This window comes from Alexandromys fortis, unplaced genomic scaffold (assembly GCF_014885135.2).
Source record: "Alexandromys fortis isolate MF-2015 unplaced genomic scaffold, M_Fortis_MF-2015_v1.1 scaffold_181, whole genome shotgun sequence".
NCBI classification, from domain to species: domain Eukaryota; kingdom Metazoa; phylum Chordata; class Mammalia; order Rodentia; family Cricetidae; genus Alexandromys; species Alexandromys fortis.
In genome coordinates, this window is record NW_026068069.1 from 2,812,029 (window position 1) to 2,837,973 (window position 25,945).

At 43.8% G+C, this 25,945-nt stretch overlaps 1 protein-coding gene and 1 pseudogene across 1 annotated transcript in view; both read right to left on the reverse strand.

The window, feature by feature from the left end:
• Spmip10 (sperm microtubule inner protein 10) overlaps positions 1 to 25,945 on the reverse strand; it is a 497,054-nt gene that overhangs the window by 98,758 nt on the left and 372,351 nt on the right. The gene's annotated exons all lie outside the window — the stretch shown is intronic.
• Positions 14,222 to 15,770, reverse strand: LOC126487868 (perilipin-2-like; annotated as a pseudogene).

Genomic DNA, 25,945 nt, shown 5'->3' on the forward strand with positions numbered 1-25,945 from the left:
CTTCCCTTACCTGTTTGATTGCTTTTTCTTGTTTCTCTTGGTTTTCTTGGGTATCTTTGAGCGATTTATTCATTTCCTCTACCTTTTTGTTTGTAATCTCTAATTGTTTATGGCAGTTTTTCACCTCCTGCTTAAGGTCTTCTATTATTTTCATATAATTCACTTTTGAGTAGGTTTCTTCTAATTCTTCTGGAGTAGGGTGTACAATTCTTCTTATTTCGGGATCCCTGGATTCTGATGATGTCATGTTGCCTTTCATGTTGTTGGAGGAAGTCTTGCATTGGCGCCTTCCCATCTCCTATTTCATATGGAGCCAGGGGAGGCCTGGTGTCTTGGTCCAGTCTTTGCTGTGACTGAGTTTCTGGGTGTATCTCTTCAGTGTAGAAGCAGCTCCCGTCCCGTCCAGATGGAACTCTTCAGCACCTAAACAGGGCCGCCTGGTAGCCCAGTGATCCAGGGACAGAAGGAAGGACAGGGCAGGCAGTGCAGGATCCAGGAGAGCACAGGAGCCCCTGAAGCCCAGGCTGAGGGCGCCCAGGCTCTCCTACTGGGGACCTTGAGGCTCACTGCTCTGGGTGGGTAGCCTCAGAGTAGGAGCTTAAAGTAGGAGCTTAAAAGCAGATCTCCATCATTTAAAACTCTTTATACTACGCCCCTCCCATGCCGTACACCTGCTTGTTCAACCTCTGGAAACAGCCTTGTTCCCATATTCTTTCCACATATTCTCATCCTGGTCTCCTGCTTGCTTCCTGCTGAAAACCACAATGAACGTAACATGTTTCTGTCTTTTTATTGCAGGAGCCTTAGGCATGTTACAGTATTTGACTTTGGCTGTTGGTACCAGACTCTGCAGCCCCTTCACTCTCTCTTGCGGTTTGTTCTGACATCTTCCAAAGTTCCCTTTCTGGCTTTCTATACTTTTCCCCACACCTCCTTGGGTAGCTGACTCTTCCCCTTACTCCTTCCTGTTCCCCAGGTGTCCATGTTTTCTCAGTGTTTACCTCCTGCTAGACTCTTCCCTAACTTCAGAATTGGATGCCATTTTTTTTTCCTGAAAGCTAAGTTTTCTTAAAACTAACCACACACCCTTCTCCCAAAACAAATCCCTTCCCCACCTATTCTACATGTGATGTTTCTCTGATATACATACCCAGGAGTTTACTCTCCAGTCTTCTTCAATCCTACATCCTCCATTCCTTCTCTTCTTTTGATTCCTGCCACAATGTCTTTAGTTCAGAACTTGCCATCCCCTGCTTCTGTGACTGCTGCATCTCCTGACTGAAATCTACACATGCATGTTTTCCATCAAGGGGGTTTATCCAAGATGAAATCTAAGATCCATACTGTGGTACAAATCCCTCCAGTGATTTGGCATCCATTTCTGTCTCCAATATCACCTCTCCTTTCTGTTATGACTCCTCTACTCCAGCAAAATGCACCCAAGACTTCCTCTTGTGCTGAATGCCCATATGAGGGCTCTATGTTCAAAACACTCTGCTTGATGCCATCTTCTTTCCTATCTCCTTCAACTACTTAAACAGAACTTAGATATTAAAGAGGATCAGGGCGAACTTCCTGCAGGAAGTCATCCTTGACACCAAGCGTAAGTACTTGCCTTTCCTTCGTGCCTTCATAATATTCTCTTCATTTTTTCATTCCATGACTTGGCCCTTCTTGAAAAATGCACAGCCTCACAAGAGAAACTAATGAAGCATTAAGGCCACCTCTGCAGTGACCGCTTCCAAAACTCTTGCCTAAACATCTATCCATACTCTTGCATATATTTTTGTTAGTGAGAGCCCCCAAATGTGTGGAAGAGCCTTTCAAAATTCCTATCCGTCTCCCTTTTAGGTCTTTTCATCTTCTGGACAATGATTTCTTCCTGGAAAGAACATTTGTCTTATTTTTCTTTCTCTCAGCTGAAAGTGTGGGTATTTGATAACTGATTATTGAAAGAATAAATAAATGAATAAAAGATAAATCTACCACAAGGCTGGCAGGGATTGAAAAGTCCAACAGAGGTGCAGGGCACAGCAAGATATAAAATCAGGTACACGCCAAGGTGGCCTGGTTCCCAAGAATGGCCAGGAAAAGGACATTGTCTAGGATACCTGAAAAAGAGCACAGTGGTGGTCAGATGTCACACAGATAGCAAAGGTCAGACAGCAGCCAGATACACACAGACCTGGGTGTGCAGATACTAGTAAACAGAGTGGGGGCAAAGCATCCAAGACCAGGACAATGGCCAGGAAAACACAGGGGGATGACAATGCCAGACACAAAATGGCAGTGGTGAGCAGGGACCTCCCGCACAGCTGTTCTCTAGTTCTTTGTCTACATAACCAACCTGCAAGAGCAGTTCAGGGAGTACACAATTCAAAGCATCCTGTCAACAGATGAGGCCGGAAGGGGACAAAGGGCTCTGACTGCCAGCAGTTTTTCCCACTTGGGCTGGTATCTCAGGGATATTTATTTCCGAGCCTCAGCATCTACTGAAAATTAAATGATAAAAATGCTACTGAGTTCACAAAGGCCTCCTCTTTAAAAAAAAAAAAATTAAAAGAGTGAAAACTCTGTATGTACCCTGTTCTGAGGTATCCCTTTTAAAGATTTGCTTTCAACGCTGTGACAATAAACGGTTGGGTTGTAGTTTGAAATCAGGACAGCCGTTATGTAAAGGAGGCAAAAACTGCTTCATTAAAATGCATGAAGAGAGAAACGATGGATTATAGTATAGATCATGCTAGAGATGAGCAGATTACTGAGGGCCAGGCACACAAGGGAGGCAGATTAATGAAAAATAAATAAAGGGGCTTCAGAAAACAGCATGAGTCTGAGCACTGGTCCGCTGCATATCACAGAATATAAACCCAGAGGTGTAGAGAAATTATTCTTTTTCCATTGGAATGTTGATTTGAAAATTAATGCTGTTTGCTTCTTTCCATGTCCCATATATTCTTTCCATCTTTTAGATAATTAAGGATATTTTGAAGTAGGAAACATCAACGTGATAGGGCCTCTAATGAAGGCTTCTTACCCTGGGAAAGGCCACACGCATGCTGCAATTTTCTCAATGGATGGACAATCATTGACAATTAGAAATACAAGAATTGGCCTTTCTTGTCCTGACTTTGCTAGTGTTTTATCTGAAAAATACCATGGGCCTGACTCTGAAAATGAGTGTGTTAGTCAGGGTTCTATAAAGGAACAGAACTGATTGAACACATATTTAAAAAGGCATTTCTTAGAGTGGTGTACAGGCTGTGGTCGGGCTAATCTAACAACATCTGTCTCTCAAAGAAAAGGCCAAGAATCCTGTAGTGAATGCAGTGGTTGTTCAGCCTACCACTGGATTTTTCAGCTGGTCTTCAGCCTACACTGAACTTCTGAAGTAGGTTCTAATACCAGCAAAGGAATACCTTAGCAACAGTCTAGGTGAATTTGTCAGTAAGAGTGAAGGCAAGCAAGCAAAAAGCAAAAGCTTCCTTTTTCTATGTCTTTTTATGTGGACTGCCACCAGAAGGTGTAGTGCCGATTAAGGGTGGGTCTTCCCACCTCAAATGATCCAATCAAGAAAATCCTTCATAGTCTTGAGTTTAGTTGATAGCAGATATAGTCAAACTGACAACCAAGATCAGTTATCAGAAGGAAGCTACTTACATTATTGGGAAGGGAATAGACTTAGGAATCAGATGACCCAGGGTTCAAAAAACAACTGTAAGCTAACATTTTTTAGTTTGTGATTTAGACAAATCACCAAGCTTAAGTGAGCTTCAGTATTTAGCAGGATAAAAATGATGCTTGCCTTAATTAACCCAGAGTTTTCAGGGCCTCTCAAATGATTCATTTTTTAAAAGCTACCTCGAGAAGCCTATATAAATATGAATTGTCAACCCTATGTAACAAACTCCACCAGGTTCCAGCTGGTTCCAGTTTTGCATATAATAACTCAGCGGTTCTCAACCTTTCTAATGCTGCAGCCCCGTAATACAGTTCCTCATGTTGGGGTGACCCCAACGATAAAATTATTTCATTGCTACCTCATAACCGTAGTTCTGCTACTGTTATGAATCATAATGTAAATATCTGATATGCAGGACATCGGATCTGTGCCCCCCAGGTCGAGAATCCCTGCTTTAACTACTGACATTGCACACCTACACATTTACCTGTCAACACTGACAATGAGAGATGGGTAGCGACTATTTTGAAGAATGATGTTGGCTTTTGGTTATTTACTTAGTCTTCTAAAGCTTGGATTTATACTTTCTGCGATGCGTACGGTTACACAGACCACCTCTTGAATTTCAGAAGCTACAGTTAAGCATCCTGGTAATTTGTACATGCTTCTGAAAATTTAATGTGTTTCAATGTTTATAAAAGTTATAGGGGGAAGTAAAAATAGCTGAAGTAGATAGAAGAACTCTGAGAAAATGTTGAAAGATGATAGCAATTATAATACAGATATAAAATTCTGTGGCAGCAAACAGTGCAGATGAAGATGAAACTGTCACAGATCTCTATGCTGAACTGGCCTTTCCCAGGTCCACTGGTCTTTCTCTGGGGGGGCAGGGGAGGGGAAGCAGGGTGCAGAGCATAGAGGAAGGCAGGACAATAGAAAGAACTACAGCTGTGGGGTTGCATTTGAACTTGAGACTACAGCTACTCTCATCATGTCCCTCCCCCATCCTTACTCTAGCCTTCCTCCTTCAGCAAGCACATGGGCTGGTATTGGTGGCTTTCCTGATTCTATGATTCAAGCTTGCTCAGAGTCATCTGAGCTGCTGGTAACCAGTCGTCAGCCAGAGTGGCTGTGGGGTTCTGCTTGGGATCATAACTAAGCAACAAATGTGAAGAGGAACCTAGGTAAATTTGGTTTTACAGGTTTCTGGTTTTCCCCACTGCATCACAGCTGCCTTAGATTCCATCTGATGGAACCACTGTCCCTGCCAAGATGATGACTTCTTTTCTGCCTACTTTCTAAACACAAGGACTTCAAAGTATCACAAATAATAACTCATAGTTCATTCAGATCCTTATTGTGTCCTCTGGCAAAAGAAAAAATATACCCCCAACCCATAGTCACAGAAATGGGAAGCATGGTTTCCCCAATGGGTCATTGAGGAAGATGGCCGGTGGGTACATTGACTCCAGGTTGCTTCCCTGGAGACATAGTGCGGCATACTCTCTGGTTTATTTTACAGTGTAATTTCCAATCCAGCACTTCATGGAAGCCTTTGGCTTCTAACTGCATGAAAGCAATTCCTTCTAGATGCAGTAATTTGTGTCATGACTGCTGGACCACATGGTCATAGATGCATTCCCACATTGCTTCACTGTGAAGATTCCAGTAGAGACACAGTCCTCAGGAACATCCATGGAAATGATTCTACCCCAAATCTCAGTCAGTGGAATCAGTGTAACATACCTGCCTTTGCTAAGCACTCACTTGTGCCCCAATCTCTGAAATCCTATTGTACTGAGGCTGCTTCCCATTTGTATCTTACCTCCAACTACAGAGGATGAGGACCTTTCTGTTTGCTACCAAGGGCAAGATGAGGACCTCTCCATCGGGTACCAAGGGCAGGATGAGGACCTCTCTGTTGGGTACCAAGGGTAAGATGAGGACCTCTCTATCAGGTACTGAGGGCAGGAATAGGACCTCTCTATCGGGTATTGAGGGCAGGAAGAGGACCTTTCTATCAGGTATTGAGGGCAAGATGAGGACCCTTCTGTTGGGTACTGAGGGCAGGATGAGGACCTCCCCATTGGGTACTGAGGGCAGGATGAGGACCTCCCCATTGGGTACTGAGGGTAGGATGAGGGCTTCTGTCTTTCACAAGCTTTTCACTGATTATTAACAAGCTGAGTGTTGTTCTTTTGTTTTTGTTGCTTTTTTATTGAAGTTTTCCTCACCCTCAGAATTATCAGTACAAACAATTTAGTAATAACCAGACAACCTTGCAGCTTTTATAGATATTATTCCCATAGCCTGCAAATACCTGGATCATCACATTGGTAAAGACATTATTCTCCACCTAGACATTTTCCACTTGTCATCCCAGGTAAATTCTTTGTCAATTGGGCCGCAGCGCATCTGTGTCCCATATTCCTTTCAGGATGTAATTCTTCTTGTCAACAAGGCAATAAGCGAGCCAGTCCCTGGATCCCTTCTCATGAATGTTTTCTTGGACTGCTGCTGCTGCTGCTGGAACCTCTTGCAACAATTCAGAGTTTCTGAGAAGCAGACACCAGGACAGGATTAAATGCTAGTGATATTTGGGGGGGAAGTCATCGATGAAGGATAAGGTATCAAGGAGCACAGAGTCAAAGAGAACTCCAGATGGCAATGCACATGCAACATCTGTGAGATGGTAATGCACATGCAACATCTGTGAGATGGTAATGCACACGCAACATCTGTGAGATGGTAACGCACATGCAACATCTGTGAGACGGCAATGCACAAGCAACATCTGTGATATGGCAATACACAAGCAACATCTGTGATATGGCAATACACATGCAACATCGGTGAGATGGCAATATTCATGCAACATCTGTAAAGAAGGAAGTTGGGAAGGAAAAGCTTTAGACTGCAATGCAGCTCTAAGAATTTCTCAGCCAAGCCAGTGTGGACACCCTATGCCATGACTGACTGTGAGAAAAGTCAGTAGTCTACCTGGTCCTAGTTAATTCAGCTATATTCAAACATTAACCAGAAACAGCCCAGGGAAAAGAAACATCACCTTAGCCGGAGTCCTATTGTAGATCTGTAGCCACTCAAGGCTGTCCCCCAGCTACATCCCCTCAGTGAGTCTTCTCACAAGGAGAGCTGGGCTGTGCTCCTCCACATAGTCACACAGAAGGGGAAAAACAAACAAACAAACAAAACCCATTCCGTTATGTACTTAGAGGATGCACCTATGAAATTCCGACTATTTCAAGTTTCATGATATATGAATGGACATCAGAACAAATCACCAACTTGGTATGCCACTTTCTGTGTGGTATCTAAACAAAAACAATGTACAAATAATTTATTAGTGGCAGTTATGATTTGACAGAATAGCACCAAGTTACAGCTATTATTATTATTATTGAAAGTCAAAAAGAGGTCGGAGTAATCATCCATTGCTTCTTTTTGATGAAGGAATTAGACACTACCCAGCATGAATCTTCAGGGGCTACTTCAAGGGTGAACATGTACATGAACTGTGCTAGCCAGTTTTAAGTCGACATGACACCAGCTAGAGACATTTTGGAAGAGGGAACCTCAACTGAGAAAATACCCCCCACTATAATGCCCTGTGGGCAAGTCTATAGCTCATTTTCTTGACTGATGATTAATGTGGAAGCTCACTGTGGATGGTGCCACTCCTGGGCATGTAGTCCTGTTTTTTTTTTTTTTTTAAAGTTGGCTGAGCAGGCCAAAGAGAACAAGCCAATTGAGCAGCATTCCTCCATGGTCTCTGATTCAGTTCCTGCCTCTACGTTCCTGCCTGAGCTCCTGTCCTAGCTTCTCTTGATGATGGGCTATAACTATAAGCCAAATAAGCCCTTCCTCCCCAAAGCTGCTTTGGTCATGGTTTTTATCACAGCATCAGAAAGAAAACTAGAGAACTGTCATATGTTCAGATCGTTGGAAAGAAATCCCACAACTCTTTTTTTTTAAAACACAAAAGCAAACAGTTGTTGAAAATCTATAGTAGGTATCTTTAAATAGCTCACTTCTTCAGTCATTTCAATAATAATATAATTTATAATCTTTATTGATTGTATCTATCAGCAATAATGAATCTAGTAAAGAATGAAGACATATTATATTTATATCTGGGAGAAAAACAAACACCAAGAACATTCGATATAACTAAAATGATCAAGGTGCCCTAAAGGTCAAAGAATCATGCCTCAGAGAAAGCCAGCCTTCTCTTTTTCTAAATAGTCATTAAATTATTTTGAAAAATAAGAACCAAGTGCCCTGTTAAAGTCAGGTACTGTGTTAGGCACTGAATGTACAACCTGAGTGAACAAAATTTAAAATGATAACTACATTCGTGGGCTTGGATTCTGGTAGTACAGAAAAGTAATAAGTAAATAAAGTGAATGTATTCTGTGTCAGCTAGTAATAGACATTGCAGAGAAATATAAAATAAAGGAGACAGGACAGTATTGGACTTTTAACAAGATGGTTCAGGGAAGGCTTAACAGAAAGGGTACAGCAAGCAAAGACTTGGTGTTAGGAATAAGCAGCAACGTTTATAACAAGGGTGGTATACGCTGAGGTTAAGAAGCACTGGAGGATCCTGACATGAGAGTATGCCTAGAGCTTAAAGGAGCAGCAAGAAAGCCAGTGTGACAGAAGGAAGTGAGAGACAGCAGATAAGGAAAGAGAATCTGAGCTCTTCTGGGCCCACCGCAAGGACTTTAACTGTTACGGCTTGGAGTCACCAGTCTATACATGACTTTGAGTCATAGAAATGGGAGTGAGATGGGGGCCACTGGGAGAATTAGAGTGGAAGAGAGAAAGGAATGACCTGAGTCACCTTTCAAAAGTTAACTAGTCTCTACAAAGAGGTTAGAGGATCAAGTAGAGGAGTGGGAACCCAGGAAGGAAGGGTAAAACGTGCTTAGTTGTATGCAGTTCAGAGGTAAAGCTGGCGAACAGGAATGAGAATGAAGAAAGGGCAGAGATGACATCTGTCACATCAGTCATTTTTCACCAGATCAGTTAGAAGATTGGATGCTGTTTGCTGACCTGGAGAATCCCATAGGACAGGTAGGTTTACGGAGGAACACTGGGAACTGAACTTTGGACATAGAGATGTCTATTAGTGTCCAAAAGGAGAGGGCAGGCAGGTCCTAGTCAGTAGTTTGGGAAGGAGATGGGGCTGAAGTTGGATGTTTTGGGATCAACAATCAGCAGATGACTTTGAGTCACAGATACATGAGTGAGTAGAGGGGAAAGAGTTTAAGGCTTAGACCCAGGTGATCACCAGTGTTGGAAAACCACACCCACAAAAGAGTATGAAGCTGTGGAGGTGGTTCAGTCATTAACATGTTTGCCCTAGAAGAACAAGAACAAGAATTCAATCCTCTAAACTGTGTGAAAATGCCTGGTGAGGGCCCAGAAAGACAAACACTGCATGTTGTCTCTCACATGCGCATTATAGCTTCAAATGTTCACATTTATGTGCATGTTCAATTTGGAGTGTCTGTAGAGGTCAGGAAGTTAGAAAGAGTCCAACATCCAAAGGGATGGGAAAGGCCTTCAGGAATGAGGCAATATTAGGAACACACATGATGTGAAATTGTGGAAAATAATAGAGGTTAAAGGCTTAATCAAGGGTGGGAGGAGGAGAAGAAGGAAGGAAGAAGAGGAGGTGAGTTAACCAAAACTAAGAATATATGAGAAAGTCTTACAGAAACATACTAATTGGCAAGATTATTTTAAATGCAATTTTGAAAAAGAAGTTCTAACAGAGGTACCCTGTATGGGTAGATAATGCTTCTCCTAGAAGACATAGATTATTAAGTGAAAATACCAGGTGTGGGATACATCCTATGAGCTTTTGGTCAGTGAGGCTCCAGGGTTTCTCAAAACAACACAGGCTACTGTCGTTGCTTTGATCATCAATCACAGTTAGACGGTAAGGTTCTATTGCTGAAGACACAACATACTCTGGTTTTAAGCACAAAGAGAAATAAAACTGGCCTGAAAGCTTCTTTCATGCTGGCTAGCTTCCATTGTACCCAAGGTGCTCTGTAGGCCACGGAAGGAGAGAGATGACCAAAGACTTATGTAGTAGTGAACACTTCACAATCCATACTGACCTGCCAAGCAGAGTGCACCCATGGGTGCAATAGTGGCATGAGTGTTAGGGAAGTAACACAACTATTATCTGATTTGACTTGAAATTCATGGGAGGGAATTGATGCCTGGTACTCTAAATCTGGTCAAAAGCCATGGCTAGGGAGGTTAGAGGCCTTTGAGATGAGGGGAAAAAACCAACAACTGTTGTTTTGCTAAACAGGAATGTTATCAAGCTGCCTTCTTAATATTTATGTTTATGCCCATAGATTATAGTAATCATTCTGAGGTTTGGGGTATATCACAGAAGAGTGACCAGAAAGAATGTTAAGAGGTGGGGGACAGGCAGAAATGCTGTCTTATAGACATGGCATGGCCGTTATACTCATGAACCCATAGCTTCTGTGGTTAGCTGCCCAAAATCAAGCCAGTCAACATTCTAGCATAAATCTAACAGGTCTCATGAGGCTCCACATCTAGCTGAGGAACTATTCACAGCCAACAACCTCTGAGGGAGGCAGGGGATCACTTTTCTTCAGGGGTGTAGCTGCTAGCAGGTTGCCCTTGCTCATGCAGATAGCAGTAATCTGGTTTAGTAAAGTGCCAAAAGAGTGATGAGGAGGTAAGAAGATGTGGAGGTGAGATAGGGGCATGTGTAGGGAGGTTAGGGGAGAATTGGTGGGAAGAGTTGGGCAATGATGTGATCGAGGTGCACTGTATACATAAATGAAATTGTCAAAGAATATTTTTTAAGAATATTTTATAAATGGCAGTGATGCTCACTTGTAATCCCAGCTCTGGGGAGGCACAGACAGACCAAATCCTGTGACTCACTGGTCAGTCAGCCTCGTCTAATAGTTGAGCTCCAGGCCTGTGAAAGACTCTATCTCCAAAGACAATGGTAGGTGGCTCTTCTTGAAGCAAGTGATGACGCATAGAGTTCGTGTGCTTGCCCTTAGGCAAAAGTATATTTGAACCTTATGAATAATTGACTACACAGAGGAACCCTGTCTCAAAACAATCTAAGCCACTTCTGGCCTTTAACCTAACAGCATTTAATCTAGCAGCTGTTATATGTTACAGTAATATGTTGAGATCCATTCTTTATGTGCATGCCCCTCTATGACCTATTACACTGTTCGACAGAAGGACTCTAATTCAAATCTTTCAGGGAGATATCAGCATAGGACACTTTGATGACTTCAAACTCTAGCTGAACTTGACAGGAAATCTTCAAGGGCTCATTTCATTGTATTCCTGTGATGCATGCCCGAAGACAATCCTGCCGCTGTCCTTGAGTTTGCAGACACCTCCCGTGTTTTCCTTTGCGTTCGAATATCCTGCTTTGGTTTGCCTTTGTACTCCCATGCTCTGGGCAGGCAGGTAGAAGTGAGAGCAGGCTCTACATCTGCAGGGCACAGTGGTCTGCTGCACACGGCCACTCCTGTAATCCGTCACTATCAGCCCTTCTCTCCAGTGCAGTGGGCATCTTTACCTCTCCTGTCTAATCTCATGAAACCTAACAGGCTACAAAATTCCAGGAAAAGTCTGGCCAGATTTCACAATGATTTGATTCTCCTATGTTCCTACAAGTTCAGTTTCTCCTTTAAAAGAAAAAAAAAAAACTAAGATGTTACTTTGAAAAAAGATTCCTCTTGAAAACAACACTGCCCAAGAGGACTATTGCCTTTCATAATGTCCTTCCTGGAAAACCTATTATTTTCCATTTATAGCTAAAATTTTCATGGTCATTTCCTCTGCAGTGAACTTCCCTTTCTCCTTATAATTAGTGCCTCAAACATTGGCAAAGACCAGGGAACAGAAAGCCACAAGAGCGCATTCCATGCTCTTGAAGGAATTTTTTTCGTCACATCAGTTCACCTAATCAAATAAGAAGTTGTATTCCACACAAGAGGAGAAGAAACAACCACACTGAAAGACTGCATTTTTGACAAGCATTCATTTATTCAACAGTTATTTTAAGAACAGCTCCTACAGGAAAGTGGACTAAATAACAACAAAGTATAATGACATAAATGCATGAAAATGCCACAATGAAACTCCTTACATTTTATGCTAACTTTACAAATTAATTTAAAAGAGAAGCAGACAAATAAAATACAGCTATTATATATAAATTATATGGAGCTTGTAGGATATAGAAAGGACTGCACAAATTCTTTCCCGAAAGAATTTACAGTCTAGAGGAAAGAGAGTAGACGGGTCCCCGCTAAGGTACAATAGAGCGTAGATTGGAGAAAGATTCTTGCTGGCAAGAACCTGAAAGGAAGACTGTGAGGACGTGGTAGCTAACTGGCTTATGAGGAAACAGGACGGACCTGGAGGGAAGTGGAAAGACTAAAGCGATGAGCGTGGAGCTGCTCAGAGGAGTAGTGTGTGTATAGGAAGGAAATGAGTCAATGCAGATACCGAAAGATTAGATGGTCCGGTAGGATACGTGAAGGGGTGTAAGCAGAGATCAAAGGGAAAGACCTAGAGACAAGCCTTGCAACCCTGAGACTGGCAGGAGGAAGTCTACACCAGTGAGAATCCTCCAGGGGATTGTAGGCAGAGGAAAAGGACGGTTTGGAATGAGGCAATGCTAGAATGCCAAGGTCAACGACACTGTATCTGTACTGATGGTAGGCTGGGTTTTGATGAAGTTATAGGATAGCATGACAAGAAAAGGAGGGAGGAGGAGGAAGATTTCAAAGCCATTCTGAGATCAAAATTGATTCGACTTGGTATCTGACAGTCTGTGGAGGGAAAGGGCAGAGGAGGGAGTAGTCAAAGTTGACCTGGAGATCTTAAGACTGACTGATTGGGATGGAATCATGAGAATTACAGGATGAGATGCTCAGGAGGGAAAGTGCAAGTGGGAGAGTCTATTAAAGCTGCCTGATGACTGTTGGAAAGTAATATTGCCCGTTTAGAAAAAATGTCAAAGTTGAGGTAGAAACAAAGGTTGAAACCATCTGCGCAGATGGGAACACCAAAGTCATGACTTTGAATGAGCCACAATTCTTGTTTGTAGATCACCAAGTCAAACGGTATTTTACTAATTATCTAGTTTGGTAAATGTAGACAGCCAATATCAGATCATTACAGTCTAGATATTTTACATGGTGAATGACCCAGTTTTGCAGTTCAATCAATCAAATTAAACAAGTCATCCTCAATCTGCCCTTAGCTTTGGGCTGTGTCGATACATCCAATGGGTGCACGTGCTCACTGAAACTGGAAACCCAGCTCAGGTACTGATTTGCTGGTACTAATCTCGATGCCTCCAGGACCTCAGCTACTACCTGGTCAACAACACCTCATGTCAACAGCCCACTGGACAGTTTACAGAGCAAATAGCCTTCTTCCCACTTAGCCTGGCACCCACTTACTGTCATTAAAAAGAAATCTTCTTGTGAAAGAGAAATTATATCACCACAGCACTATAGGAATACAGACTAACACCTTCGTGTCTGAGGGGTGGGGTTGCCCTGGCGAAAGTCACATTCTAAGGAGGAGTGACAGGGCTTCTGAAGGAATTTCAGCTAAAGCATGAAGCCGGTGTATATTACAACCTAAATGATATCATTCTTCTGTGTAGAAACTTCAGTTGGAGACAAGAATGGGTGAGATATCTCTAACGCTTTTGCTTATACAGAACACATAGACATCTGGACTCAGAGGAGCGGCAGTCTGTCATGCTTGAAGAGAACTCTGCTGTGCCCAGTGCTTCCCCCGTGGCAGGGAGGGTGCTGTCTACCCTTCATCTCAAGTCCAGTGACCAACTACTGTTTAGAGAGCATGGAGGCTTGTGTCTAAGACCCGTTTTAAAAGGTAGGCTGAGCTGATAAATTGGACAACCTATGTTCCCATAGTTTGTCAAGAGGAAAAAAAATAGTATTTCCCACAGGCAGAAATGGGTTCTACAACAAAGAAATTCTAAGGCTCATTGTCTTCCCTTTCCAATCAGATTTCCTAGAGAGACAAACGGGCCTTAGTGGAAAATAGCTAAGGACATTGCCAGCTGCCTAATCTCTGTAGCCCTAATAGAGAGGCCTGCAGACCCATAGACCACAAACCCATCTAAGACAATGACAATCAAGTAAGAAATTCCTGCCCCGTTTCAACTCATTTTTCCCTACTCCATTCCAAGCCTGAGAAAGAAACCAAACTCCACCCACTGTCTATGCAAGCGAGGCTTAACAGAGGGAGACACTATCTGACATTTTTCTTTGTTTTTTAAGCCTCATGAATGAATCTTTATTCAGTACAGACAGATATTTACAGCCAATAGCACAAAGGCCGCAGACAAGAACGTGGAAGTACACCTGGGCTTTTAAGTTCTGGCTAAGCTCTCTCACGTGCCTAACACGTTCCACCTGCCAGCGTGGGGGGGGTAGTCATGTGGCAATGCCAGCATCTTTAGAGCTCTTAATTCAGCCACTGATGACCATAATGAGGACCTTTGTTTGAACTAGCTCCTCTTCCAATCTAAAGTCATCTATTGGGTTAATTTCAAACTAGCAAAAGGTATCACCTGGCTAACATCATGCACTGGTGACAAGGACAGGTTTAGTGAGTTTTGAGCTCAGACTGCCGGACCTTGTGGCTGGTCTTGTCCACCTCTGCATTCTGAGGCTCAGTAGACTGGGGATAAAAGGGACCTACCAGGTGAGAGGCGTGTTGTTAACAAGGTCATCCATCACACCATCTAAGGATTCTTTCATTTTCTGCAGCTGCCCGTTACTGGAAGTGAGGAAGCCGTCAGACACTTCCTTAAAGGAGGCAGCATTGCGGAACACTGAGTAAATGTCGCCAGCCATCACCCCCACGTGGTTGGCCTGATCTTGGACATTCTGTGGCAACCCTTGGGTGTTGGACAGGAGAGTCTGGAATGTAGTTTGGAGCTGCTGAGTCAGCTTGCGGATGGTAGCCAGAGTGCGTGACTCCATGTGCTCAGCACAGTGGGACTCACCAGTGTCATCATAGCCAATGCTTCTCTTCCACGCCACCACGAGACACAGAGCTTATCCTGGGCACCCTGGATTTTCTGCTTGGCACTGTGCATGTTTTTCTTGGCGAATTCAATCAGATGAACAGTGGAATGAAGCCAAGACATGGTCTTCTGGCTTTTCTATTTGGTTGGCATCTTTAACCCTGCTGAGAGCCTGCTGATAGACCCGGAAGCGGAGCTTAGTGGACAGGGACCCCAATCTTACATAGTAACTTGGCTTCTGAACCGTATCAAACCCTTCCACCTTTTTTGCTTCTGTCTCTAGCTCTTCCTGAGTGAGAGGCAGTACTGGTCTACCAGGAGCTCTGACTTGGCAAGTGCATTTTCTACCCCACTGCTCACAAGTGCATTTTCTACCCCGCTGCTCACAAGTGCATTTTCTACCCCGCTGCTCACAAGTGCATTTTCTGCCCCGCTGCTCACAAGTGCATTTTCTGCCTCGCTGCACTATCCGACTCCCCAAAACTGTGTTGATGCCGCCATTGACTCCAGACTTGGTCCTCTCCATGCTGCCGGTCACTGCTCCTTCGCTCTTATCCACCACCCTGTGATCGTGCTGGCTACAGAATCTCTGGTCCCGGCCACAGTAGTTGTCACTGCATTTTTTGCCCCAGTTACAGCACCTTTGGCATGGGAAACAATCTCGGCTGTCAGCTGATTCAGAATAGGCAGTCTTTCCTTGGTCCTGGCTACCCCTTGCAAGCGTAGTTATTGGCAACAGCAATTTGTGGCTCCAGCTTTGATGGGCGGCGCACTTGTCACAGCCACGGAGGTCACGGTCTTCACACCCTTCTCTGCCATCTCACACACGGATCTCAAATATGGATGCTGGTCCTTTGTACTGATATAAGCGGAGGACACCAGGTCATAGGTTGAGCTCACCAAGGGCAAGTTGGCCACCCTGGTCACCGTGCTCAGTTGTGGATCAATTGCAACCGGCGACATTTTTTCCTCCTGGAAAAAAAAAAGAAAAAGAAAGCTAATGGCCCGGAGAGCAGAACAAAAAGCAAGTCCGCACAGTCCAGCCCGCAGCACCGACAATATCTGATTTTAAGTTAACTTAGAAGTGTTGACACTCTATGAACTGGACTTGCCAAGTAAAGACTGCATTTAACAACTTTAAAATGTTGTATGTGTGCTTCCACTGCCCCATCTGTGTTGGATCTTAACTGGGGAGGAGGAGATTTGGTTTTAAACCACCTTTGGAGTGTTGAGAATTGATAAGCTGACCTTGCTGAAAAAAAAAAAAGATCACTTGCCAACTTAACACTTTGTTTGTCTATCTGTCTGTCTGTTTGTCAGTTTGTACCAGGGTCACATTACGGTGCCCCAGGCTGAGCTGGAATTCAAGGTCTTCCTGCCTCAGCTTCCTGAGTGCTGTTATTACAGATGTTTACCACCACAGCAAGCTGGAGCATAGTTCCCACGCCTTCAGGCCTCCATCTCCCTTTCTTTCCCTTTCCTCACCGCCCCCTTCCCCACTGCTTTCTTTCCCGCCCTGATTCCCAAATGCTGGGCTATCCGTGGAACTTTCCTTGGCTGGGTACCTATCTGAAATTTTTAGCCAGGATCGGTAGGTTCACCGTGTCAATTGCACACACCGTTCCTCCCTCCTGTCCATTGCCTGCAAAGATTTGCGTGGATCTGAGGAACATCACGGGTGGGGGATGGCAGCAACAAATAAAACTAAAAGTGCCCTGACTCAGACTTAGCCTCATACCGCAGAGGTGGGCAAAAGCGGTGCACGCAGAAGGAAACCGTCATTCAGGTATCAGCTGAGTTCAGCTCATCCCGAGAGAATCACATAGAATTGGCTGACAGTCGCCTCCCAATATTTCTGCAAATCCCCAAAAGTCAGCAGCCCACCCCATGACTCCTCAGCATGCTCCCCATTCTGTTCCTCACGTTTAGAAGAGAAACTCTCCCTCACTCTCCTCAGAACACTCCCACAGCAGGCCGTTACCTTTCACCTGCAGTTAGCCCCTGAGCAGGGGACATAAGCATCCTTTGTCTTTGAACGTCCTAGGCAGGTGTCTAACCTGTGCTGCTCCCACAGACTGGCAGCCTTTTCCTGCCAGTCTGGCTGATTTTCCTGCTTCTCGCTCTAGCTTCCTTTACCTTCTCATCCAGAAAGTCCTCGTTTACTTTTTATGCTGATTGGTTTGGCTATTGCTGTGTTTCATTGCGCCTTCCAAATCATGCCCTGGGGGCATCATCTCTGCTAAATAAAAGGCTATTTAATCCAGGGAGAAATTATGCTCCTTCCTTCCAGGCTGTAGCTGCCGCAGTCACTCGCTTTTGAGATAGGAATTGCTTTATCTTGGTCATAAGATGCAGCAACAGGGCTTGATTTGGAGGGGAGGGGTGTTTATTGCTACAGAGTGGTAGCAGGTGATGGAGCTCCTGACCCTCAAGGAGCCTGACAGCAAAGGGTACACTGATTGAAACAGCCTGAAAATTCTGGATCTGATAAAGCCAGCATGGGCCCTTTTTACTTTTCCTGCATCTACACACACACACACACACACACACACACAGATACTTCCTTTGGTAGCTATGAGACATGGTGGCCATCACTCTCCCTGACATTGAAGCACAATGGAGCAAGTCCTGATTCAGCAGAAGGCCAGTGGCTTTCGAGTTTTATGAAGACTTATGCATCCAGAACAAAGGCCATGGGGAAAGGGTTTTAGCACCACACAGTCCGCTGAATTATTGAACCTGGCCTCATTGGAGTCCTTGCTCTGGTACCTGACAGTTAAGAACTCTTGTCAGCAACTACTGACAGCTCAAGCAACCTAGTGGAACTATCTCAGATGGATGCAAAAGAATAAAAAAAGAAATATCCTCTGTCTTCACAAAAGCAGCAAAGAGGATCTCTTAAGCCTTGACCAGTGGTGCTGTCCCATTTGTTATAAAGACACTAGGTATGGGAATATCCACCTCAACAGTGGTGCTTCAACAGAAGCGATGTAGGAGCAGTCTGGCAGGCGAGGGTCCGCAAAGGGAGCAAAGAGGTAGCGGCTGCAAATCTGGGCGCAGCAGATAGTGGTGAGGAGTAACTGTCGATGGTGTAGGCACCCTTTAGAGGGGCGTGGTGAAAGTCTGTGCTTCCTTGAGTCAACAAGAAGCCCGTCAACCGGGGCTCTGTTGGCTGCTATTGACATTCGAGTTTAATATGATGTGGCTGCATTTGCAGTCAGCGTCTGCTAAATCCCGAGATATTTGGATTACACGACCATAAACGGCTTTTGTCTCTAAGTCCATGAAATTCACAGAGATACAAGGTTGCGCTGCTGTGGAATCACTCTGTGACTTTGACTCATTCTTGCTGACAATGTTTTCCAGAATGCTCTGAGAGAAATTTCCAAGCAAAATATTGCAGGCAACATAGGTAATAATATCTAAATAATGACCGTGGCTGTTAGATTCATTGCTTTACCACCTCATCTGATTAAATGCTTGCCATTGTTCTAAGAAGTGGCTGTGCTCCTTCCTCTTTCTCCCTCCCAACACCACCTCCTCTCCTTCTTACTCTTTAGCCCTGGCCGCCCTAGAACTCATGTTCCTCCGGTCTTCACCTTCCAGGCGCTAGAATTCTCTGTCTTATTTTAGATATGGACAAAGTTAAAAGATTTGAATAACCTAAGCTCAGTTGACTAATAAACATTGCAACCACTCAGCTGGAGGCATGAAAATGAATGGGGAAGTAGGATGACCCGGAGACTTGGGGAGCTATCTCGAGCACCCTTCCTTTAATCCCCTTTCTCCGAAGTCAGCTTCCCTAAAATCGAATTGGGGTTGATGTCTCCCTAAAATCGAATTGGGGTTGATGTCTCCCGTGGATTGACTTCCTGAGGAAGTCCTCCCAGGGTCTCTGATAAGGAAGTAAGGAAGGTCAGAGAGTCAAGTATGAGACGTCGGGAAAAGCACCACGGAAGTGATGCCCCAATCTTGTGGTGTTGGGGAGGGAGGCTGGGGGCCAACTGCACCTCAGAGCTTTCTCTTTGTTTTGGTTTTACGAGACAGGGTTTCTCTGTGTAACCGAGCTGTCCTGGAACTAGCTCTTGTAGACCAGACTGGCCTCGAGCTCACAGAGATCTGCCTGTCTCTGCCTCCCAAGTGCTGGGATTAAAGGTCTGCACCACCACCGCCCAGCATCTCAGAGCTTTCTAAGCAGAAGTATCTTCACATCTGCCAGTTGGCACCGTACCCACCAGCGCTTACAAAGCAAATCGCACCAAACGCATTGACACATAAAGGAGATCCGACAGGTCTGCCCAGAGCACGGCCATTGTCCACTGAGCCCATTCAATAGCAGAGCTGGACCACGGCCAGCTGCAGTCCTTGAATGCTGTCCTAGGGAGACGAGATTTAGAGGGAGTCTTCCATAGGGGGCTCTGACTCCCAGTCGATAGCTGGGAAGAGTAGAAAGGCACATGAGCCTTTCAGTGAAAAGGAGCTGTGAATTGGGAGCCTGGCATCTTCAGGTTTCCATAGGATTATGTTATGGAGGAGGCAGCTTAGCTGTGGCATGGCCAAAGTACCTCAGCCTTCGCAACCCTTTTCATTCAGCGAAATGTCCTTCCCATGCCTCTACCACTGTGGGAATCCGTGGTTCTGGGCAAGTCATCATAAACCCTGTGAGCCTCGGGTCCCTTACCAGGAAAAGGAAGAAAATTATCTACCCCAGAATTTGCTGAAATACGCAACAAAGAGACACCTGTTAAAGCACTTTGTAAATGGCCATTAGCAACATCAGCTTGTAGTTAAACAGAAAGAATCGTGTTTCCAGTAAACTGAGCTCATAGAACTCCATGACCTGCCTGTAGGTGGATACAAAACAACATTCGATGTAAATTCAGGGAAACAGGGGGTTTCTTCTTAATCCATCAAAAAGCCTGCATCTGCTTGTTCACTAACATCCATCCAAGCCACCGTCCAGCTAGAGATTAGACAGACTTGAAAGGAGAGCAGCCTTGAGCCTCAGGAAACCTCATCTCCCGAAGACACAAAGCAGCCAGGCCACGTCAAGAGGAACCACCAGTTCCCATCGCACACACATCCTGTAGCCTTAGCTGTCCCCACCCTCCCTGCCAGGCCTGGACTGAACTAACTCCCCAGCGATTCCTGAGTAGGACTGTGGTAAACACATTTACATGACGGTCCACAGGGCCCAGCTGTAACCAGGACTCTCTCAAATATCTGGGAAAGCGAGTGGTGTATGGTGGCAATGCCCATTTGAACACTCCAGGCCTAAGTTAAAGTAAGCAATGTTTATGCAGAGTCTTTGACTTTCCATACTGAACAGAAAGGCCCTCAACTATGGCACAGTCTCTCTGTCTCTCTTTGTGTCTCTCTCTCTCTCTCTCTCTCTCTCTCTCTCTCTCTCTCTCTCTCTCTCTCTCTCTCCNTCTCTCTCTCTCTCTCTCTCTCTCTCTCTCTCTCTCTCTCTCTCTCTCTCTCTCTCTCAGCTGTCTCCTATGCAAGTAAAGAAAGAAGGCATGCACTCTAAAATCAGAACAACCCGAGCTCCCCTCCTGGCTTAAGCTTTGGTCAGTTTTGTGACTCTGAACCTTGGTTTTCTCGTCTGTGAAATGGAGAAGTGAGTGTCTCCTCACGAACTGCTGCAAAAAGGCCTGTGACCTACAGAGATGTCTGCGCTGCTTGGCAGACATCCACTGACTTCCATGAAATAAAATCCACACTTATACAGGAAAGGACTGCACAACTGCCTTTGACATGATGAAGCATTAATTATTATTACACTCTTCAGAAAGCACTTCGGGGACTTGTCCTCAGAGGGCATGAGATGAACAGTGGTTAAACTAATGAATATACAGATGGCTGTGTTCAACAAGCTTTTTAGTTCACAGAAAGGAGAGAACATTCCTGAGATCTCTGTGGAGCTACAGAGAAAGTTCACGGCCAACACGTGTAACTTAGGGATCGTCTATCTCAAAATAGAAAGTGAAAGTGAATGAAAGACTTCAGATGTCACTCAGAGGAAGTCTTCACCTAGAATACGTGGGGCCCTTAGCTGATATCCATCTGGCACCCCTTCTCCCAAGAAAACAAAAAAGGAAATTCTTACATACTGACAGGGCATAAAAAGAATGTCACCTCTCTCTCTCTCTCTCTCTCTCTCTCTCTCTCTCTCTCTCTCTCACACACACACACACACACACACACACACACACACACACACACCTGAACTAGGAATTGAATTTAGGACCTTGGACATAGCTAGACAAGTTCAACCACTGAATCATATCCCCTAACTTTAATTTAGCTATTTTTTTATCTTGAGTAAACATATTCTTAAGTTACATTTTCCTTGAACTCACTCGGTAGCTCAGGCAGACATTGAATTGTGGTCATCCTACTTCAGCCCCCCCCCCCCAAACATCTGGAAGTATAAGCCTACACTTACAGCCATCCCAAACATCTGGAAGTATAAGCCTACACTTACAGCCATCCCAAACATCTGGAAGTATAAGCCTGCGCTTATAGCCATCCCAAACATCTTTAAAGTGGCCTTGTGCCTCACATCAGGCTTCTCCTGCCAAGCAGGAACCCATTCCTCCCTTCACTGTAATGAGGGCAAAGCCTCTGAGCATGGGACAGTGCACTCAGCCTTCCCGGGTGCAGGGCTGGACTCATCAATTCTTTCTAGCTCAGGTCAGGGCAGAGTGCTGTGATTGCCAGTTGGTGCTGGAGGTGTTCTCTCTTTCTGCCTTTTCACATGGTGGGACCTATGTGTCCATGCACTGTTGTGGAATATTATTTTAAGATAGGTTACATTTGTTTAAGCTGTGAAATATTTGTTTAACGATGCAAAGATGTGTTGCATTCTTTTACATTGCATTTGTTTAACTCTGTGAAGCTTTGTTACTTTGACTGTCTAAAACACCTGATTGGTCTAATAAAAGCTGAATGGCAAATACTGAGGAGGGAGAAGGATATGCAGGGCTAGCAGGCTAGAATAAATAGAAGGAGATATCTAGGAAGAAACATCAAGGAGCAAAGAAAGAAAGGAGGAGAGGATGACGTCAGGAGCCAGTCACCCAACTACACAGCAAGTCATGGAGTAAGAAGGAGAGAAAAGATGCCCCGAAATAGAGAAAGGTAAAAGCCCTGAGGCAAAAGATAAACAGGCTAATTTAAGTTAAGGGAAGCTAGCTAGAAACAAGTAAAGCTAAGGCCTGGCATTTATAAGAAAGAGTAAGTCTCTCTGTGTGATTATCTGGAAGATGGGTGGCAGGCTCCCCAAAGAACCAAAAGAGGAAAAAACAAACTGCATTGCACCTCTGCTGTCCCTTTTGTGTGTCCACAGTTGCTTTTGTACAATACCAGTCAGACTGGAACAAAGACTCCCTAGTGGCCTCACTTGAACTTACTTTTTTTGTGAGTGAGTGTGTCTGTGGGTCTGTGTGTTTCTTCCTTCATCATTTTTTGTACATATGTATACAAATATCTATATCTTTTTATGTTTTTTCCAGACAGTGATTCTCTGTGGAGCCTTGGCTGTACTAGAACTCGCTCTGTAAACCATATGAGCCTCGAACTCACTGAGATCCGCCTGCCTGTGCCTCCTGAGTGCTGGGATTAAAGGCGTGTGCCACCACTGGTCAGTTTACATGTATCTTTTTAATTACCTATTTAAAGGTCCTGTCTCAAAATACAGTCACATTCTGTGGCGCTAAGGCATTATTTATTTATTGTGTTGGGGGAGGTAAATGTGGGTGCATACATGCCACTGCACACAATCAAAGACAAGAGGAAAACTTTTCTGAAGTCCATTCTCTCCTTCTTCCTTGAGACAGGATCTCTTCTGCTGATTATGTTGCTATAGTGCTACATACTCCAGGCTAACTAGTCTATGAGCTTCTCGATGAACTTCTGTCTCTACCTCCTATCTCAGCATAGGGGTGCTGGGATTGTAGATGAACACCACTTGTATGTCCGTCCTGGGAAGTCAATCTCGAGTCATCAGGCTTGTAGAGCAAGCCATCTCCCCAGCCCAATGTCAGGGATTTAATATGTGAATAACGGCTTGCCACAATTCAGCTACAGCTGGAACTATGATTTCCACGTTATTGGTAAAGACTTTAAAGTCTATTCTATGTGCAAAAATGATGAGGAAAAGATTTCAACTGAAGTCTGGATTAGTTACTTTTCTACTGCTCTATAGATTTTCTTAAGCAAAGGCAAATTCAGGAAAGTGTTTATTTGGGCTCACAGTTCCAGAGGGAGATTCCCTAATGGCAGGGGAGGCACGACACTAGGTACCTGAAGCAGGAAGCTGATAGATGACACCTTCAGCCACAAACATGAAACAAAGAGAGTTAATGGGAAGTGGGGCAAGGCTAGAAACTCTCAAAGCCCATCTCCAGTGACCTACTTCCTCCAGCCAGGCTCTGCGTCCAAAGAGCCTTAACCTTCCAAACTGCACCATCAACTGGGAAGGAGGTGTGTAGATACCTGAACCTGTAGAGGACATTTCTCATCAAAGCACCACAGTTTCTGTCTGGCAGGCAGCCTACTGTCATCATCCTATAACACTGCCTCTAACAGCTGATGAGCTGAGCAAAGACAAGAGGCTGAGTGGCAGCCATCAGTACTTCCTGGTTACTGACAGGTACAGAAGGGTCTGGGTGGGTGGTTTGCTTAGAAGACTGCTTTGCAATGCATACTAAGCAGAAGCCCTGGGATTGTAGATCAATTTACCATTTGTTCCTTTGTTACTATACAAAAATCTCTCTAAGCAACTGAAAACTCCACACGCTGCCCCTGCGCAGGCGTATACCTGCCCTGGCTAATTATTTAAGACATTGTTCAAAGAAGAGCTCCTAATTAACGGTGTGCCTAGCCTATCCCAAACCATGAGACCAGCATCTCTAACAGTTTGTAGTCCATCTGGTCTCCAGGCCCACATACCGGTGTCAGGGGTGGCTGCTGTCCCCACAGCTACCTAGCTTCTTTTTTTGGTGGTGAGGGGAGTAGAAGCAGGGGTCCATAGTGAGTAATGAATCAATAAACACTCAGTCAATTCCCTGGACTCTGTTGACATGCATGGCCAGTTTTCTCTGGTGATCAATTACACTTGTTTTTGCAGGAAGATTAATTCACTTTTCTGGAGAATTTTTCTGAGTTTCTGCTATTAAAAAGCCAATCTCAACAATCCCCCTAGCTCAGCAGAAATAGAATCTGGTTCAGTATGGCTGGCTGGTTAAAATTGTCAAAATCTATGACTTTAAAAAAAAAGAGCATGGTCACAACCAGAAAGGAGGGCATAAATGTGTGTGGCTGGAGTGTAATATACATGAACATAAACATAAATCTCTTATAATTATGTTGTTTCATATTAAGGTAAACAGTGTGTATCTTTTTTCTTGATTCCCACCTATTTCAAAAAGGCTACTAACGTCCCAACAAGCAAATTAGGTACTACACATTTCAGATAATAACAATCAGAAAAGAAGAGCAGATGACAGGAGACATGTCCACAATTAGGCAGAACTCTTCAAACAAAGAAGAGCACTCAGTTAATTAATGTTTGTCAAGTACTTTAAACTCATATAATTCAACAATCTAGACATTCCCACCTAAAGATATGAAGACAAAGAATTGGGGGAGGGAGCTGCCTTGACTGGATGGAGGTCTTGTCTTGCTCAGTGATCATCAAATTTGCCAGAGAGGAAGAGAGGAAAACACCCTACACACACAAAGTAGCTCCAGCTAACGTCCTTTAAAAGCTATTGCTCTGGCTCTTCCTCTCGTTTTTCTTTATGACTGAGGGGGGAATAATTTTTCTGAAAATCATTTCACAGGAGCAGTACCATCAATTCTTAATTATTAATATCACAATTTGTTATTTATTGAGCATCAACAGGGCATTAGATGTCTGCAGCCCGGATAGCTCCAAGTTTTAAATCAAAGCTGCTCACTTAAAAGTGTGGATCTTTAGCGATGTTGTTTTGAGAGGCTTGTGCATGTCTGTGTGTGCACACGTGTGCACGTGGGCACATGCATGCACACTTAGTGTGATCATGGGAAATGAGCTGGATAATGGGATGTTCCTTGCATTTTATAGAATGTTTTTCCTGACATCTGTATTTTCTCACTTACTAGACAGATTATTTTCCTATAAATCAAAGACTAAAAGCCACAAATGGAATCCTGAAAAATCCGAATCTGATAATCTCCAAATACATCTGACCAAATTCCCATCTAAGATCAGAGCAAACCCCAATCTTAGTAAAGTATTTTTAAAAAATACTTCGTTGATTTTATATGATCCCTTGCAAGCTATATACATACACTACTGAACTGATACATCACGATCATTATAAGGCATTCAAAAGAGAAAAGTGTACAGAGGACAAAGAGGTAAATGTTTTAAGATATTTTTTGCTTGATTGTGCTATTAGGAACAAAGAAGATTTGTTCTCACTACAAGGACGCTGCCACTGATAACACCTCTGGACTAAGAAGAATGCAATAGGCTGTTTCATATTTTTTTTAATCTTGGCTTGGTATTTTGGGGATACAGGGATTTGAAAGTCAAGTGCAGCTTTCACAGCTGTCATTGCTGAGAAGGAAGCTTCACAAAAATACGTCCATCCAAATACAAGAGAAACAGAGAATTGTTGGCTGCCTTCACACATCACGGAACATCCAGATCCTGCCACCCCCCAGTTCTGGAACTGTGTCGGTTTTTTTTTCCTTTCCTACCACTTGTTTTGTCCCCCACAAATTAGAACTCGTCGCATTTTGTTTATTTAATAACTCATTCCTTTGAAATATACTGAAACTACTTTAAAAACAGTCTTGAAAATTGATTACTACATTTTATAAGTTTACAACACCATGATTTTAAGACTGTACTTAGCCTTGGCAACGACAATAACATTAATGATGGAAACGTTTTTTGGCCATTATGATCAAAATACTTTCTCTGTAGCACAAAATTTGTTTTCTTTTTCCGATTTCTTTTCTTTAAAAAGCAATGGCAGTTTAATTGACTAATTAAAAGCCTTCATTTAAAGCCTACCCTTCTTGTCCTCACCCATTCCCTCTTCTCGGATTCTATTTTCTCATCTATCCATGGAGTTAAT